The sequence below is a fragment of the Micromys minutus genome (genome assembly GCF_963924665.1).
Source record: "Micromys minutus genome assembly, chromosome: 11".
Classification (NCBI taxonomy): domain Eukaryota; kingdom Metazoa; phylum Chordata; class Mammalia; order Rodentia; family Muridae; genus Micromys; species Micromys minutus.
Window position 1 is genome coordinate 31,185,480 of NC_137980.1, and position 14,403 is coordinate 31,199,882.

The 14,403-nt window shown below is 43.4% G+C and overlaps 1 pseudogene across 1 annotated transcript in view; it reads left to right on the top strand.

The window, feature by feature from the left end:
* The first annotated feature begins 1,133 nt into the window (after nt 1-1,133).
* The window catches only part of LOC308427385 (60S ribosome subunit biogenesis protein NIP7 homolog), a 47,257-nt pseudogene continuing 33,987 nt past the window's right edge, over nt 1,134-14,403 (top strand). Inside the window, exons 1-2 of the transcript in view lie at nt 1,134-1,188; nt 12,234-12,374. The product of the transcript in view is annotated as a 60S ribosome subunit biogenesis protein NIP7 homolog (transcript). The remainder of the gene's footprint in view (nt 1,189-12,233; nt 12,375-14,403) is intronic.

Below are 14,403 nucleotides of genomic sequence, written 5' to 3' on the forward strand. Positions count from 1 at the left end.
ACCCTGTCTACAGGAAAAAAGAAAGAGAGAGGGGGTGAGGGAGGGAGGAAGAGAGGGAGGAAGGGAGAGAGGGAGAAAAAACAGAACCATAGCAGTAAAATGATCCCTAATGACAATCTCCTATATATTAGATCAGTGTCTACCATCAACAGGGAAGCTTTCTTCTGCAGCAATGGAAACAAATACCCCCAGCCAGAGGATATGCAGACAGTGAGAGACCTTGGAACATTTGGTCCTAAATGGAATGTCTTCATCAAAATCCTCCTCTCGGGGTTGAGGGAAGTCCTAGAGCTGAAACAAAGAGGTAGATCATGTCCCTATCCCTAACCCAGAGGTTATCTCCAATTCATAGCCACTGGCAAATGAAAATTTTACTTTTCCCCAGGGGAGTCTCACTGGAGAAAGAAGCTACTTTTATGGGTAGTTCACATCCCCAGCCGTAGACACCAACAGGAAAGGAACTCAGCAGCATCTTTGGTGGCTCCTTCTCTCATTGTGTCAGGGCTCTTCCATCCCACTTTATCTTTGTTTTATTCAAATGCGTTCTTTCTTTATTAATTTATCTATTTATTTATTCTCTCTATTTTTAACCTTACAGGTCCTTTGCACATAGACTATGGCTTCCAGGCTTGTGTTTTTATGGGATTCTCGAGTGTGCAAAGGAGCGGGCCTTGCATCTGTATCTGTTTCTTGTGCCCTTTCTTGGGCTCTTGTCCATCTGTCTGTTTATTTTTGTCCTATTCCAACGTGTTAGCTTTTGTTTCATCTTATTACCTTATATTCTGTTTTGTTATTATTACTCCTTAGAATCCTGTTTGTTTTCTAATGAGAGACAGAAAGGTGGGGGATCTGGACGGGAGGTGTGGTGGGGAGGAGCTGTCGGGAGTAGAGGGAGGGGAAACCAGAATATGTTTGGGTGGAGAGCTATTTTTAATAACTTAAATAAATAAAAGACAAAACAAACAAAACCAAAATTGTCGGTTCAATAATAAAGGGGTGCAAAGAACATTTTAACTACAGAGTATGACTTTAAAACCTTATTTTTTGGGGTTCATTTCTATGGTTTATTTTTTTAACAAGGAATTCAGAAATTCAAACTGAAGACTTATTTTACTTGGTTCCCATTTGAAGCCATGCCTCCTGCCCCCACAGACCTCACTGAGCAGACACTCCGTCCCTTGTTCACAGGTATGTGGTGAGTTCAGTGGAGTCTGTAAAATAAACTAATTTCCAAGATTTCCAGAAAGAGCCCAAGGACATAGTCCAAATCTTATCTGTTTACAGATCTGAACATCTAGTTATGATACATTTCTTCTACTTCTTTACAGTGAACACTGAAGAGGAGAAAATAGATCAATGGGAAAAATATTAGGGGAAATACTCTCCTAAAATATGAATAAGAAGCAAAGCTGTTGATTTTTGCTTCCAAAGTCAACAGATGGCAACAATTTTTTTTTTTTTTTTTTTTTTTTTTTTTTTTTTTTTTTTTTTTTTTTTAGAAAGTGGGGCTTCCCCTATGGCCAGAGTACTGAAAAAAATTTTGTTCATTTCCTGAAGCTTCAGAGTGACCCACTTTAATGGCTAGGCCATCAATGATAAACTCATATTCTCAAACTGGCTCCTTAACTTGGAGGAGGAGGCCATATCCATGCTCTCCCGAGACCCAACTCTGTCAACCAGCCATGTTCCTATGGGGCAGCCTCTCCAATGATTTCACCAACTATATAAGGTCATTATTATTTCTCTGTTCACAGACGAGAGTCAAAGGACTGCAGAGGTCAAATACAGCCAAAGCTGACTGAGCTCTAAGCTAGTGTTACTAGATCCAAAATGTCCCAGCCATTCCCTCGTGCACCGATTGTCCCGCTTGGCTCTGCTAGCAGCTCTCTGGCTCCTTTGTCCTTCATCTTGTTAGCGATTCTTCTGCTGCCCCTTCCTCGACAGACAGGCTTGGTCTTGGTTCAAATGTGTCCTGTAGATAGATGCATTTTAAATGAGGAATGGCGCTTTACCAATGCTTAGAATTTGCAGTGATTCATGAAAAGGTTTGGATTTCAAACTGATTTGGAAAAACCAGGTTTCAGGAACACCCAGCCTATAGTCACTGTCCACAAATGAAAGCTGTGCTGAGCAGATAAATATTCTTCTAGAGTCTGCTGTAGCTCTTGCTGTCTGTCCTCCCTCCCTCCTTTCCTCCCTCCCTCCCTCCTTCCTTTCCTTCCTTCCTTCCTTCTTTCCTTCCTTCCCTTCTTCTTTCCTTCTTTCCTTTCTTCCTTCCTTTTGTCTTTTTCTTTCCCTCTCCTCTGTGGTGGTTTGAATATGTTTGGACCAGGGAGTGACACTATTAGGAGGTGTGACCCTGTTGGAGTAGGTGTGTCACTGTAGTTGGATTTAAGACCCTCATCCTAGCTGCCTGGAAGCCAGTATTCTGCTCACAACCTTCAGATGAAGATGTAGACCTCTCAGCTTCTCCTGAACCATATCTGCCTGAATGCTGCCATGTTCTCACCTTGATGATAGTGGACTGAACCTCTGAACCTGTAAGCCAGCCCCAATTAATTGTTGTCCTTTTAAAGACTTGCCTTGGTCATGGTATCTGCTCACAACAATAAAACCCTAAGACACATACATACCATACTACACACACACATACATGCACACACACACAGTGAACCATTGTTGTGTCTTTCTGTCCTAGAATAAGCAATCTTTATTTCTATTTCATTTCTTTGTTTTCTTTTCTTTTAGGAAAGTTTTATTATTTTCATTTAATCTCTCTCTGTGGTACATGCTCCTGTGTGCCTATGCAGGGGCCAGAGGAGGGCATTAGGTACGCTGCTTTATTACTCTAGCCTTATCCTTTGAGTCAGCATCTCCTAGTGAACCTGAAGCTCAATGTTTCTGCTAGACCAGCTGACCAGAGAGCTTCTGGGATCCACCTCCTCTGCCCATCCCTTATGCCATCATGAGAATTAAAGACATTTATCACCATGTGCAGCTTATATGTGAGTGCTTAGACCCTAAGTTAGATTCTCATGCTTCTCCAGCAAAGGTTCTCACACATGCATTCTGTGTCTCTGCCCGCCTGCCTGCCTGTCTGCCTGTCTGTCTGCCTGTCTGTATGTTGTCTGCCTGTCTGTCTGTCGGTCTGTCTATCTGCCTGCCAGCCTGCCTGTCTGTCTGCCTGCCTGCCTGCCTGTCTGCCTGTCTACCTGCCTGCCTGTCTGCCTGTCTATCTGTCTGTCTGTCTGTCTGCCTGCCTTCCTGCCTGCCTGTCTGTCTGCCTGACTGTCTCTCTGTGTGCATGTTCTTTCCTTCTTTAGGATTTATTTTTATTTTATGCATATGAGTGCTTTGCTTGAATGTACGTGCACCATGTGGATGTGTGGTACCCACAGAGACCAGAAGAGGTCACTGGATTCCCTGGAGATGGAGATATACACAGTTGTGACCACCATGGTGCCTTAGTCAGGGCTTCTGGTTCTTCAATGAACACCATGACCAAAAAGCAAGTTGGGGAGAAAAGACTTTATTTAGTACCTATTTCTGTTCATCACTAAAGAAAGTCAGGAAAGGAACTTAAGCAGGGCAGGAACCTGGAGGCAGGAGCAGTTGCAGAGGCCATGGAGGGGTGATTCTCACTGGCTTTCCTCCCATGGCTTTCACAGCCTGCTTTCTTCTAGCATACAGGCCTGCCAGCCCAGGGATGGTGTAGAAGAAACAGTCTCGTGTGTCCTGTATGGAAGTATCACCTGTCAATAAAAAGCTGATGCCTTATTAGCTGAGGCAAAAAATAGAGGGTGGGAGTTTCAATAGGTAGAAAGGAACTCCGGGATAGATTCAGGTGCGTGATGAAATTTACCCCAAACTCTGAGGAGAAAGACACATGAAACTGAAGAAAGGTAACCAGCCATGTGACACCATAGAATAGAATAAATAGGTTAATTCAGTTGCAAGCTACTTGGGGAATAATCCAAAGCTGGTGGCCTAAGCATTTATTCATAAATAATAAGTCTCAAAATTGTTGTTTTGGAATTGGGGTGCAGATGAAAACCCCTGCAGTTACAGTATAGCACCACCCACCATGGGCTGGGCCCACCCACATTGAACACTAATTGAGAAAATGCCCTACAGATGGATCTCATGAACCATTTTCTCACCTGAGGCTCCTTCCTCTCTGATGACTCAAGTTTGTGTCAAGTTGACACACATATACACATAGGGTCCAGGGAATTGAACCTGGATCCTCTGCAAGAGCAGCCAGCCCTCTTAACCAGTAAGCCAGTTTCTCCAGCTGTCAGCTTTGTCTCCTCTTGTTTTTTCCTCTCTTCCCAGCTCTCTCCTGGTACTGAAGCAATTAGTAGACAGTGAAGGCTCTAATATACCCACCTGACTCCTGGTTCCAGTTAGTTAAGGTCCTCATCCTCGTCCTTCTCCTCGTCCTCATCCTCCTCCTTTTTTGGTGTTTCTCTTAAGGAGCAAACAGACTATCTGAAATATCTGCTTGTGACAGACAGCTACTTTTATCTGGTATATGCTGCCCATACACAGAGATAAAGCAAAATGGTGGTGCTGGAGGAACTGAAGGACAGCCATTGTCCTGACATGCTCAAATGTACAGACACTGTGGCTCTGGGGTTACAGCAGGCCCTCCTGGACTTATGATTCCTTGGGTTTTCAACATTTTGCTCTCTGAGTTAAGCTTTGTGAGTCTCAGGATTAGTTGCTTCATTTGGTTTGTGGACACTGTGAAAAGACCCACAAGACCTTGGCAAGGTCTCGGCACAAGGCACCCAAAGTCCAAGTTCTCAGCTCAAAGGAGATTTATTTGCCCCAGTGGGACAAAGGTCAGGGAATAAGAGACAAAAACAAGAGATAGAGGATGAGGAAGAAGGCAAAAAGAACAATGAGGATGGGGAAGGGATCTTTGTCAAGAGGGACAGAGGACTGCTTCTGGATAGAGGCAAATAATGGTTTATAAAGGTAAAGGGGGAACCCCTGTGTTAGGATGAGGTGTTTCATTTTAATTGTTCATTAGGTGAGCCCAAGGGGATTTTGGATTGCTGAACTTCAATACTCTGATAGCTAGACCTTGGAAATCAGCCTCAGGAGGAGCAAGGGGACACATAAGGTAGGAATCTTGTGGCAGCTTTAGGAGCATACTCTAATGGCCTTCAGCAAGGCAGAGGGACAAGGGAAGAAAGGCAAGGCCTGCCAGGGCCATGTTTGCCATGCTTATACTGGCCAGAGTCCTTCACACTGTAGTTAGTCACTTTTTCTCTGACTTGGATTTGGAGAGAAGGCAAGGACAGTCCTTAGAGAGATGCAGTTTCCAAGGGTTTCTTCCTATGATTCCTAAAGTGCCATTATAAAGGTCTCTAGGACCAACTTCACACTCCATTTAGTGACCTTAAGAGGAAAGGGTCAAGTCTAGGATGAAGGGTTGGGACACAGAGAGAAGCCACAAAGCCCTCCAGTTATTTCCAATAAAAAATCCTTTGGCCGTCGCTCCCTTGACTACCTATTTCTGGCTTCTGTCTGCAAGCACTTTGTGATCTTCTTGATCTTCTAGGGTGGTGTGAACGTGGAGTCAAAGTCACAGAGATGCTACAGTTTGGAGGTGATTTATCCTCCACGGCTTTGTAGTGTTTCAAGCTTGGTCCCTAGTGTGGGTAATGTTAAAGGAAGTGGGACAGTAAAGAGAAGGGGTGAAATGGGGAGTGATTAGGTCATTTAGGGCTCTGTCTTTGGGATGGATTGACATAGTTCCCAGGAACCCCGATTTGTTCACATAAGAGAGCATTTGCATCTTGGATTTCATGCCCTGCGCTGTGTCCTGTCCTTGTCTAACATACTTGCACCAGAATGCCATCGGTCACCAGAATGCTATCAGTCACATTGTGATTCAGCTCCCAGCAGAGCAGAGGAAAAACCATGGGACAACCCTCTCCTGGATTTCTGACCTCCGTGTGAAACTGTGAACTCTTTCCGTCTATGAGTTAACCAGCCTCAAGGACAATGACTCGGGAAAGAAGGACGGCTTGTACTGAGATAGAGGTCTATTGCCATTACGGTTTCTTCCAGCTCATCTTAAGCCTTCTTTTACTCGAGGGCACAGTTTGAATGTTGTCTTTCTACCCAATAAAATGCACCTCTCAGCTATTCTTGAGCCCGACTCTGTTCTCAATGCCTTTGACGGAGGCCACAAAGCTGGCAGGCAACGCATCCAGGAATCACGCTGGCTCGGATGAGATTCCCAGAAGATGTACCATCTGCCTGCTCTGTTCTATTTATTGATGGACCATTGCTCGCTGTGAAATCAGACATTTTCAGATGACCTTAAATGACCCCTATGAATTCATCTAAAATTTGGGTGTCTTGATGTTTTTAGACGTTCTGCTTTGTTAAAGTCGGATTTATTTATTTTGTTCTGTGTGTATTTTGTATGTGCATGCTTGTATGTTCAACTTGTGCAGCATGCTTGGTATTCAAAGAGGTCAGAAGAAGGCACCGGAACCCCTGGAACTGGAGTTATAGATGATTGCAGAGCACTGAGATTCGAACTCAGGTCCCTGTAATAGGAACAAGCACTTTAACCACAGTGCAAACTCTCTGGCCCAGGAGATGTGATTTTCTTTGGATCTATGAGCAATGTGTCCTTGGAGGATGGACGATGATCAGGGTTCCCTTGGTTCTTACTCCTATTCATTGCACAATGCACTGTCCTGTCTTTGGAAACATTGCTTACTTATAGAAAATGTCTCCTGTACTAGAGTTGACACTTTCACTGTCAAATAAAGGACAAAGAAGCTGATGCTGAAGACATCATGCCCATTTCACAGATATGCAACCTGAGGCTTGAGGAGCAACTAATATCAAAGCCAAGACTCTATTAAAGTCTGGCATTTGAAACCGATCGCTCAGACTCCACAGGCTGTTTTTATTAGCCCAGGCTTGCTACGAAAGCTTGCTCTGGAATCTGGTTTCTCTAATCACGGCTCTCAGTCAGGACAGGTGACATCATGGATAGAGATGTTAACCTGAGGAATAGTCTGTAAATTCCTCATATAAAAATAACTTTATGGCTAGAAACTGTATTAAAGGTTCACAGCATTAGGGAGATTGGCAACCACTGCTCTAGGAGAATGTTGTTAGGTTTGCATTTTTTGTTCTTGGTGATGCTGTTACCACAGCGACAGTTTGAACCTCTCTCAATTCTGAATTAAGAAGACACTACATACTGGTATCAGTGGTATTCAGAGAACTTCAAGCTTTCTAGCAGCTCTGAGGAATAGGCCTTATCATAGCTCCTCAGTTCCATACCATCCTCTCAGACAGTGAGTGTGACTTAGCTTCTCTGTGGTCCAGTGACAGAGCCCACTCAAGGTTGTACTGCCGACTAAGGGCAAGTGGACACTTTTCAAGTGTGAGAATGAAGACTTTCAGAAGTCCCACAGCAGTGTCCCGAGGGACTCAAATGATCACACTTAACAAGTGTTAAACTGTAGGCCAGATTCCAGACTTGTATTCTCTGAAGCTCCATGAAAGAAGCATTACTTCATTCAGAGACAGGCTCTTGCCCAACAAAACCAAAACAATTTATAGCTGTGTTACATACTCTACGTGTAACTTTCGACTGAGGCCTCACATGCCCGATGTGCAGTCTCATGACCACTGTTGGGGCCAGGTTCCATTTCATCTGATGGGTTGTTCCCAGATTCAGAACCACAGAGTCTTAGCTGCCTGGACGACACACCTGTGGTCCCACTTTGGCGATTAGGAAACACTTGTTCGGGGTGTAAAAGCTGCTGAATGTCTGCATTTGAGGAATGAGATCTGGCCGTGTGGGGGGAAGGGACCCCTGGCTGCATCACATCCCTTCAGGCCTCATCTACTCATTAAGCAAAGTAGAAACAGCTTTCCTACCACACAGGGCCAAGTGGGTGTGCAAAGCTGTGCAGCCTGCTGCACATCTGCTTTTGTAACCAGGCACTAGACCCCAGACAGGACTTTCCCAAGTGGGCAACTTTTGAGCTACAGATCATCCACAGAAAGGCGAAAACCTATCATGTGCATGCAAAGAGGCGAACTCACCAAGTGCAGCAACAGCTTGATTAATCTTCCCTGGAAAACTATTTCCTTTGTTCAGCTGAATGAACGAGACTCCACGGACGCAGCAGAGTGAGCAAGTGACTCCACAAGACCATGGGGACTCTTGCCTTCCAGTGTGGCCCAGACGTACAGCCTTCCTCTGACCTTCCTCTGGGAGAGAAGGCAACCTGAAACTCATTTCACAAGCATGGTAAATTGAGTGCCTCGAACCTTTGCCAGGAAACTTAGAGCCCTGATCGTGGTCTGTGAAGTGAATGCTTTCTTAATTTTACATTTCAATTAAATTTATTTATAAAATGTATACATAAGAATAGAAAACTTGTACATATGTATGTACCCATTATCTTTCTATACACATAACGTACATTCCATAATGTCTAAGCCAGATTAAACTTGTCTATCCTCTCAAAGAAAATTTGTATCATCTCTTTGTGGTGAAACATTTAAATTCCTTTCTTGGCAGCTGTCTGGAATACATATTATTGTCAGGCAAATAGATGCGCAGCAGAATTTCTGCTTCATGTTTAACCAAGCACCCACTAACCAATGCTTCTTCAGCCTCTCTCCTTTCCTCCTTCTCTCGGCGGCCTCTATCAACCAGCATCCTTGTCTCCACGTCTATGAGACCAACAGTTTTAGGTTCTTCATGTAGATGAGATCAGCTGGCACCTTCTGTGGTTGTACCACTTCCCTGAATAGTGATCTCTAGTTCCATGCACAGTGTCACAAATGACAGGATTCCTTTTTCCCTCATCCTCTCTCTTTGGCCAAATAATATCTAATGGTATATGTGTTCCTCCTTTTGCTGTATCCAGTCCTGATCATTTTGGTGGACCTACGCTTTGTCTCTTGGCTACTATAAATATTCCTGCAATAAACATGGGCATGTGGCTACCCTTTGGATTTGCTGATTGTATTTACACTGGTCCTGTCCCTGGTAATCAGATTGATGGATCATATGGCATTTTTATTTTTAAGAAATTCCCATATTATTACCCATAATGCTTATACTGTTATCAAAAGTGAGGCTCAAAATCTGTGCTCCAAGTCCAGTCAGTCTGGTTACCCATCCTCAATAATCCAAGTAAAAGGGCCAAATTAAAAATGAAAGCAGAAACAAACAAACAAACAAGGGATTTATTGAATATGGGAGTGTAGTCACACTGGGAAGTGGAACAGAGAGGCTCAATGAACACACAAGTCTGTCCTGGGGACCTGATGTGAGATCAGATTTAAATAGATGGCCCAGCCCCTCCCCCCTCCGGTTGAGGTATGACCCCACCCACCACTGACCTATCCTTGCCTGGATTTCAGTCTCATCCTGTAAGGTGGTCTGACAGACCTGTGTAAAATGTTTCTGGGAGACAAACTCCCACTCTGGTCTTTTCCTTCCTGGGGCAGTTCTCATTTCTTTGGGGGTTCATTGTTTCAATGGTCTCATAGTGAGACTGAAAAACACGATCCCATTAGAACATCTTCAATTCCAGCAGCTTGGTTGCATTCCCAGAAGTGTGTGGAGGGTCACTGTTCTCTGGTTCTTCAGGTTTGCATACAAACTGGTCGCTTTTTTGATAATTAGTCAGTCTGCCTCGAGTGAGGTGACATCTCATTTTGATTTTAATTTTCCTAGTCGCTTGTGATCTGCAGCATTTGTTTATTATCTCATGATACCTGCTAGCTATTTATAAGTCTCTTCCTGAAAATGGTTTATTTACATTTATTGGTCTGTTGTGACAGACTGGGGACAGGGAACATGAAACTCCACCCAGCACTGGGCTTCACAGTGGTGAGCCTGGTACCAAACCTCAACTCAAAGGCCTGGATTTGTGGGCTTAATTTTTCTTTCCACCTCAAAATGAGTTGTCTCCCTCCTCACTGAACTTCTTGGAGTCTGGAAGGATTAACATAGGCAACTTTTACTGTCTTGCCTTTCCAAATTGTCATCTCTTACTATTTTACTAGACTAGGCTCTGGAGCCTCAGACATGGTTTCCTCAGCTTTATGAATAACTCTTGAGTTGGTGTCTACTGGGAGCCCATTTCTGGAGATTCTTTTGGAGACTCTGAGTGGTACTTCATCTCCCACATTACGGACCTCAGTTCGCTCACTTGGTTTTATCAAAGACTGAATGTCACCTAACATTTCTGTAGAAGTTTCCGGACACCTGAGTGATACCCATCCCCCAAGTCACCTCTAACAGGACACCCTCTGCTGCCTGACTCACGTCAACCTCCTTGCATCTCTTCATTCCTTGGAGACAGTGTATGAGGTAATCCTGGAGCAGGAGACTCCAGCTAAGTGCCCCAGTTTGGACCCTTCTAAAGAGTAAGAACACTGTCATTTAAAACTGTTCTCAGTGCTTTCTGTCCCATGTTCTCGGAAGGACTGCAATTACCTCTGGGGAAGACGAGTCTTATTATTTTCCTGGATAGACTTAAAATAAAAAGAGGGATACTTCTGTGGCTATTTGTAAGGACTATCCGTCATTGTTCTTAGGGAACAGAAATGTTAAATTCAGGGTAGCAAACAAAACTGAGAACTTATGTGTCTTATAGCTATTGGGTCTGGGATTGTCAGCCTCTGATTTTGACTGCTGCCGTCATAAACACTGAGAAGGGTCCAGTGGGGTCAAGTGCTCAGCACAGCTGAATGAGTATCCTGTAGTAGGTACTCAGAAGGACCGAGTGACTACCCTGTAGGTACTCAACACGCTTGAACAACCACCCTGTTGTAGGTGCTCAGCACTGCCGAATGGCTCACCCTACTGCTACCTCTTTATCGACAGGGTCCTGTTGCAAATACTCTGTTCTAGACTGGAAGGGTTTCACATTGTACACTGGGAGAAATTGATCTTCTATTGATCTTCTCTTAGCATGTATGGTGTTTTAACTGCAACTCATATAAAGTAATCTTTAGAAATACCTCAGGACATACAATGTTCTCTTTCTCATACACATCATATACATGAAATAACATATACAATATTTATAAGTGCATATTATGTATAATATATAAACATATGTTATATATAAATATATAATATCTAGAAATGTATTAGATATATTATCTAAATAAATAATTATACATGTTTTACATAATATATGCTGTTTTTATATAATATCGTAATACTATAAATATATATTTATGTATTTTTATGTATGTGAATGTTTTGCCTGCACATATACCTGTGTACATTGTACACAGAAGAGGCAGAAGAGGGTGCTGGATCCCCAGAAACTGGAGTTACCGATGTTTGTGAGCCTCCATGTGGGTGCCTGGAATCAAACCCTGGTTTTTCTGGAGGAGCAGCCATTGGTGTTAGGGGCTGGAATCCTTCTCAACCCTGTTTCAGGGGCTTTGAGTTCAATGGTAGAGTTTCTGCTTCGTGTTCATGAGGTCCTGGTTTAAATTCACAACACCAGAAAGGTGAAAGAAACCACACCAGAGCAAAACCAGCTCAAGGACTTCACTGTGAGCTGGTGGTGATAATTATCTCAGGAAGAGGAAGATTAAGGGAAGAGCAGTTACTACCTGGATGCTCACTGGCTCCTCCCACTCTGCTGTTTTCGTTTCTTGAACTGTATTCATTAGAAATGACTCTGTCTCACTGTGGCAATTGCTCTGAATATTTCTGCTGAGACATTACAGTCTATTTCAGCTTCTACTGCCTTTATTTGCTTGATGGGATGGGATCACCTTTGAGCCACACCAGGATCTGGGATGGATAGGATCTGAAAGAAGCCCAAGGTCGGGTCTGTTCTGATCTTCAAGCAGCCGCCATCTGGGGGGGGGGGGGGGAGTAAGAAGCAGAAGGCAGATGGTAAGTGGGAGAAGATGTGTAGATCCCGAAGGAAGTGAACACGAGCCGCAGCACACTTGATGCTCCTACAGATGACAGCCAATGCCCGAGGCTCTCCCGGGGGATGTGCTCAGGCGCATATGTGGTACCCCAATAAAGAAAAAGAGTAGGAAACCCCACAGGTCCAAACCAATAAAACCTGTTTATATAGTGTGTGTGGTGGTCCAAATGCTTTCCAAATATTACTTTCTGAGGCTCAGAAAGCTGTTTTCATGAGTCCTGATCACATGGGTTCACCTTTCTTGGTGTGATTGTGTTTCAGGCATTTCTGCAGCTCTGGATAACAATGGTGTAGTAGCTGCAGTCACCAAGCCTCTGAGTTACATGTGGTCCCTTTGTCCTGTGAGATGGAGGGCTTCTGCTGTGTCTGTCACAGGAGACTGGCTAACGAAGGGTCTACATGGTAGGTGAAAAACCCGGTCGATTTAATTCCCGGAGCTCCACACCAACATGCTTTGAGCTGACAGCTAAACACTGACTAAAGAGCAGGAGGTCCGAGAAGTCAGACATGCAGAGAAATCCTCACCCTATTCCTAGACAGAGGCCACGGTTTCCATTTTTTAATCAGTGATAACATAAGGTTACGGGAAGTCAAGCGGCACATGGCCCAGCCACCTAGAATTCTTTCTTACTTCCTGAGAAAATGTCACCAGTAAGAGCAAATAGCAAAAACTCAGGAAAACGGGGAGAGGGGAAACATCGCTGGAAATCTAGTGATAATAGTGATCAGAGCCTGGTCCAGGTGACAGGGACGAGAGGTGATCACCTCCAGGTGCCACCTCATGTGCTAGGCAAATTTAGCTTTATCAACACAACTTGATTTCATTAGGTTGTTTCTTGAACCTGTCTTGTATTGGGAATCAATTTTGTTATCTGTCATAGGTACATTATTAAGAGGATGCATACTTTATGCATCTTTAAGAAATAGGGATGTGGGCTTGAGAGATGGCTCAGTGGTTAAGAGAACTGACTGCTCTTCCAGAGGTCCTGAGTTCAAATCCCAGCAACCACATGGTGACTTACAACCATCTGTAATGGGATCTGATGCCCTCTTCTGGTGTGTCTGAAGACAGCTACAGGGTAATTATATATATATATATATATATATATAATCCTCATCCTGGTTAAACCAGAATTTCTTCTTTAAACATAATCCTTCAGGACACCATAAGGTATAGGTACTAAACTACATCTTATGAGGCCTGTCATGGTTTCAATATGCTTGGCCCAAAGAGTGGCACTATTAGAAAGTGTGGCCCTGTTGGAGGAAGTGTATCACTGTGGGTATGGCCTTTAAAAACATCATCCTGGCTGCCTGAAAGTCAGTCTTCTCCTGTTTGCCTTTGGAACAAAATGAACTCCTCTTGTCCCATGCCTCTCTGGACACTACCACGCGTCCACCTTAATGACAATGGACTGAACCTCTGAACCTGTAAGCCACCTCCAGTCAAATGTTTGTACTTATAAGCGTTTCCTTTGTTACAGTGTCTGTTCACAGCAGTAAAACCCTGAGACAAAGTCTCATCTCTTATTTTCTTCTTGTAAGATAAATATCAAAAGGTTGATGTTCCTGGCTTCCTTACTCTAAACTGAAGCATCTAAAGTTACCTTGTTACTCAGTTAGTAGGGTAAACATAAAATCACACCTTTTCAGCTTTTTTTTAACGTTCAGAATATTGTCCTATATGTCATTGTCTTAGTCAGAGTTTGTATTCCCGCACAATCATCATGACCAAGAGGCAAATTGGGGAGGAAAGAAAAGCAAATTGTATTCAGCTTACACTTGCACATTGCTGTTCATCACCAAAGGAAGTCAGGACAGGACCTCACAGGCAGGAGCTGATGCAGAGGCCATGGAGGGATGCTGCTTATTAGATTGCTTCCTCTGGCTTGCTCAGCTTGCTTTCTTATAGAACCCAGGTCTACCAGCCCAGGGATGGCACCACCCACAATGAACTGGGCCCTCCCCCCTTGATCACTAGTTGAGAAAATGCCTTACAGCTGGATGTCCTGGGGGTATTTCCTCAAGGGAGGCTCCTTTCTCTGTGATAATTCAAGCTTGTGTCAAGTTGACAGAAAACAAGTCAGTAAGTCATATAATTTTGATTCTTGTTGATCATTTTACCTCACTTACTGTAGATATTAATTAATATTTGAAAAATAATCAATAATTCTTCATCTTTTAAGTACGGTTTAGTTCAAATGTCTTAGAAACACATTTTAAAACTATTTCATAAACGTTTGATTTTTTGATGGGGACTTGTAGTTTTTATATGAAATAATTTTGGATTTATAAGCTAACACCATCAGAATATCATCAAATATCTTCATCCTGAGACCAATTTTTATTCTGGTATGCTAACAATTAACATCGTTGATTGAAGACTATGACTTCAGTTACAATGTCTTTTCCTCTAGCTGGGACATCTTTT